Source organism: Hylobates moloch, unplaced genomic scaffold (assembly GCF_009828535.3).
Source record: "Hylobates moloch isolate HMO894 unplaced genomic scaffold, HMol_V3 SCAFFOLD_3865, whole genome shotgun sequence".
Classification (NCBI taxonomy): Eukaryota; Metazoa; Chordata; class Mammalia; order Primates; family Hylobatidae; genus Hylobates; species Hylobates moloch.
The window spans coordinates 902-6,120 of NW_026656140.1; the positions used below are offsets into that span (position 1 = coordinate 902).

The 5,219-nt window shown below is 43.3% G+C and overlaps 1 long non-coding RNA gene across 1 annotated transcript; it reads left to right on the forward strand.

The window, feature by feature from the left end:
• Positions 1-272: 272 nt before the first annotated feature.
• LOC131382756 (uncharacterized) lies at positions 273-5,196 on the forward strand. Its single transcript, XR_009212353.1, has 3 exons — positions 273-1,180; positions 1,379-2,371; positions 4,830-5,196. It is a non-coding gene; the product is annotated as an uncharacterized LOC131382756 (long non-coding RNA).
• The last annotated feature ends 23 nt before the right edge of the window (positions 5,197-5,219 follow it).

A 5,219-nucleotide genomic window follows, 5' to 3' on the forward strand; every position in this document is an offset into this window, starting at 1 on the left:
ACAGCAAGAATAAAATATCCATCTTCTTCTATAGTGTGTAATTGCTAGACCCTAAAATAGTACAATAATATTGGCCCTAGAGCTGTTCTTAATTTCATATAATTATAGCTTGTTTCAAAATAAAGTTTGTAAAGTCTTAGAATGATGTAATCTTTGGAGAGGCTGAGGGAGGAGAATGGCGTGAACCCGGGAGGCGGAGCTTGCAGTGAGCCGAGATTGCGCCACTGCATTCCAGCCTGGGCGACAGAGCGAGACTTCGTCTCAAAAAAAAAAAAAAAAAGAATGATGTAATCTTTTTTATTGTGAAGGTTTTCAAACATGCTGACCAGATTAGAACATGATAAAATACTCTTGTACCTGTTATCCAGTCTTATCAAATCTTAACACTATCATATTTGCTTCAAATATTTTTTCTTTTTTTTTTATTTTTATGTATTTGTTTTGAGACTGGGTTATGAGACTGGCTAATTTTTGTATTTTGGTAGAGACAAGATTTCTCCATGTTGCCCAGTCTGGTCTTGAACTTCTGGCCTCAAGTGATCCATCTGCTTTCGCCTCCCAAAGTGCTGGGATTACAGATGTTAGCCACTGCACCTGACCTTTTATTTATTTATTTTTTTGAGACAAATCTTGCTCTGTGGCCCAGGCTGGAGTGCAGTGGCACCATCTCTGCTCACTGCAACCTCCGCCTCCCCGGTTCAAGCAACTCTCCTCAGCCTCCCAAGTAGGTGGGATTACAGGCTCCCGCCACCACGCCCAGCCAATTTTTGTATTTTTAGTAGAGACGGGGTTTCTCCATGTTGGCCAGGCTGGTCTCGAACCCCTGACCTCAGGGGTGAGCCGCCTGCCTGGGCATCCCAAAGTGCTGGGATTACAGGTGTGAACCACTGTGCCTGGCCCTTATTTTATTTTTTAAAGAGGAAAAGAAATTTTAAAAAAAAGAAATTGTGGGCATAGTTAAGGTACCCTCTTATAGGAAACTATTATATGAATTCAAACTTTTATTCTTTGTTTTAATATTTTCGCTAAATATGTATGTTTCTATAAATGTATAATATTGTTTTGCAGATGTATTTGATATGTAAATCCTGAGATTTTCACTGGAATTACCTTAAATTTATAGAATAATTTTAAAAGACTTGGAATTTCCCTCTCTTTAGTCTTCCAGTGGATGAACATGGTATATCTCTTCATTGATTGATTTTTTAAATTGTAGTAAAACATTTTTATTTTATGCTTTAAAAGTATTTTGCTTTTTGTGTGATGTTACTGTTTATCCTGTCAGCATTTTATTCTCAAGATTATCAAAGAATTTAGTACTGTTAATGCTGGAGGCAAATATCTTTCCATTTTAGCTCTACATCCTTGTCCTTTCCAGATCTGAAGATATTTTAGCTGAGTCAGAACAGCCTTGCCAAGGATCTGCTAATCATGTGATGAAGGGAGAAACCGGTGAAAGTAGCTTAGTGTGTTTTTGTGGGCAGGATTTAATGAGCACTCTTGAAAACGAAATATTCAGTGTAACAAAATTTAAAAGATCTCACCCTGTTGCCCAGGCTGGAGTGCAGGGGCAGGATCTCGACTCACTGTATCCTCCACCTCCGGTGCTCAAGCAGTCTACCTCAGCCTCCTAAGTAGCTGGGACTACAGGCGCACACCACCACACCCGGCTAACTTTTGTATATTTAGTAAAGACATGTAGTAGTTGTCATGTTGCCCAGGCTGGTCTTGAACTCCTGGGCTAAAGCGATCCACCTGCCTTGGCCCCCTGGAGTGCTGGGATTACAGGCATGAGCCACCATGCCCAGCTTGTGTATTTTTTCGGTTTCAGCCCAGAAATAAATGTTTCCCATGAATTCAGTCATAATATAGACATTGCTTTGTTTACTGTAGTTTTACTTAACGTTAGCATATTAAAACTGCTTTTAATTTTCCAGTTGATGTTAGAACACCTTACAGTGTTTTTTTTTTTTCTGTTGGGAGTGAAACCATGCCCCAAGGAGTTAAAAAAAAAAAGTTGAGTAACAAAATTCTTGGGTGTGGAGGATAAACAGATAAGAAAAAACAACTTGCTAACACTCCCCTCCCTTATAACAAAACTGTCTAAAATCAGTTAAAACCAATATGGCTAACTGGAGTTTACACAGCAAGCTTGCCAATGTTACAGCCTAAAGTTTCACCACATATTTTGTACTAACTACCTCCAGATTGGCACATGGGACCCATAAAGAGGTAACTACACATGCCGAAGAACTTTCCAGACCTCTTCCACCAATCACCTACTAATCCCAGAATCCACCCGCTAAAGGATAAAATCACTGCCTTAACACCAGCACAGAGAGAGCAATTTGAGCTGCACTCCTGTCTCCTTGTAAGTCACTTGAAATAAGCTTTTCTCAAAAACTCAGTGTCATTTTATTGGCTGAGGGAATTGGGCAGTGAGCCCCTTCTGCTTGGTAGCAGGATGGGGATCTCCTTTTCCATGACATTTTTAAATTGTTACAAGGGTAAAGAACACTATCAGTTATCAATTTTTTTTTTTCTTAGACGGAGTCTCGCTCTGTTGCCCAGGCTGGAGTGCAATGACGGGATCTTGGCTCACTGCAAGCTCCGCCTCCTGGGTTCTCGCCATTCTCCTGCCTCAGCCTCCCAAGTAGCTGGGACTACAGGCGCCCACCACCACACCCGGCTAATTTTTTGTAGTTTTAGTAGAGCCGGGGTTTCACCGTGTTAGCCAGCATGGTCTCGATCTCCTGACCTCGTGATCTGCCCGCCTCGGCCTCCCAAAGTGCTGGGATTACAGGCGTGAGCCACTGCGCCCGGCCTCAGTTATCAGTTTTTATATGTTGCCTTTTTATGCAGCAGTATTCTTGATCTCTTACTGTTCTAATAGTTTGTATTGAGTATCTTGTATTTTCAAGGTAGGTGGAGAGGTGTGAGAAGGGATAGCGTAACAGTAAAAAGTATGGATTCTGTTAACCACACTGCCTGGGTTCAGATTCTGGTTTTGCTGTTACATTAATGTATAACCTTGGATAACTTGCTTATCCTCAGCTTTCCTTATTTGCATAATCCTACATCATGAGACTATTATGGGAATTAAAAAGTGTAGAACACATAGAATAGTGTGGGGCAAAATAAGAGTTTAGTCTTTTCCTGTCTCATATTTGCCGATTACATTAGATTGGTTCTTCAGTAGAGTGCTGAATAAAGGCAGTGATAGAGGCATGCTTGTATTGTTTTTATTTAAATACTAAAGTCTTGAGATTCAGTGTGATAATTTCTGTAGGTGGTTTTTGTTTTCGCTGTTCTGTTTTGTTTTTTTTGAGACAGGGTCTTGCTCTCTTACCCAGGCTGGAGTGCAGTGGTGCAATCTCAGCTCACTGCAGTCTCGACCACCCAGGCTCAACAATCCTCCCACCTCAGCCTCCCAAGTAAGTGGTACTACACGTGCATGTCACCACACCCAGCTAATTTTTTGTATTTTTTGGTAGAGACAAAAAAATGTATGTTGCTCAGCCTGGTCTGGAATTCCTGGGCTCAAGAGATCTGCCTGCCTCAGCCTCCCAAAATGCTGGGATATACAGACATGAACCACTTTGCCTGGGCTTTAGATTTTTAATAAATGTCTTTTATCAGGTTAATGGAGATTTTATTTGTTCATTTTCTGTTATGAATAAATTTTGAATTTGTCAAATACTTTATCGGTATTTGCTGTGATTTTTTCATTGTTGTTTGGATATAGTGGGCTGTAATAACAGAAATCCCTGATACTGTTTTTCTGGAATAAATATTGTTTGATCACTACATATTATTTTGTGTATGCAGCTGGGCATGGGCAACATAGCAAGACCTCATCTGTACAAAAAATGAAAATTAGCCAGTGTGGCGGCACATACTTGTAGTCCTAACTACTTAGGAGGCTGAGGCAGGAGGATGACTAGAGCTCAGGCATTCAAGGTACAGTGAGCTATGATTGTATCACCACACCCTAGCCTGGGTGACACAGTGAAACCCTGTCTCTAAAAATAAACATTGTTTAAATAAATTTTTTGTATGTACTGAATTCAATTTGATAATTTTATTTAAATTTTTTCATTTTGTTCAGGTATACACAACAAAATTCTTTTTTTTTTTTTTTTTTTTTTTTGAGACGGAGTCTCCCTCTGTCACCCAGGCTGGAGTGCAGTGGTGCAATCTTGGCTCACTGCAAGCTCCGCCTCCCGGGTTCACGCCATTCTCCTGCCTCAGCCTCTCCGAGTAGCTGGGACTACAGGCGCCCGCCACCACGCCTGGCTAATTTTTTGTATTTTTAGTAGAGATGGGGTTTCACCGTGGTCTCGATCTCCTGACCTCGTGATCCGCCCGCCTCGGTCTCCCAAAGTGCTGGGATTACAAGCGTGAGCCACCGCACCCGGCCAACAAAATTCATTTGAAGTGTACAGTTTTATGAATTTTCTAATTGTATAGAGTCAATTAACCTTCACAATACTCAAGCTATAGAACATTTCCACTGCCCTGGAAATTTTCATAGTGTATCTTTATAGTCAGTCCCCATTGCTAGCAACTCAAGGTCTGTTTTTGCCTTTTCTAGAATTTTATATAAACTGAACAATATAGTATTCAGTCTTTTGTATTTAACTTCTTTCATTAAGCATAATTTTTTGAGATTCATCCGTGTTATTGCATATATTAATAATGTGTTTCTCCCTTCCTTCCCTCCTTCCCTCCTTCCCTCCTTTCTTTCTTTCTTTCTCCCTTCCTTCCTTCGTTCCGTTCCGTTCCGTTCCGTTCCTTTCCCTCTGTGGCCCGGGCTACAATCTACTCAGCTCGCTGCTGCCCGCGCCGCGGACTGCCTGGGACTGCCGGCGCGCCCCACCGCTGCCTGCTTTTTCTCCTTTGGCTGCAGGCACGCGATCGCCATCTTGGCGACGCTGGTCGCCAGCTCCTGACGCCGAGTGCTCTGCCCGCCTCGGCCTCCGGAGGTACTGGGACTGCACAGACGGAGCTCGGTGTTGCCCGGGCTGGAGTGCGGTGGCGTGGTCTGGCCTCGCGGCGGCCTCCGCCTCCCAGCCGCCTGCCTTGGCCTACCAGCGTGCTGGGATTGCAGCCCCTGCCCGGCCGCCGCCCCGTCTGGGAGGTGAGGAGCGCCTCTGCCCGGCCGCCCCGTCCGGGAAGAAGTGAGGAGCGCCTCTGCCCGGCCGCCCCGTCCGGGAGGA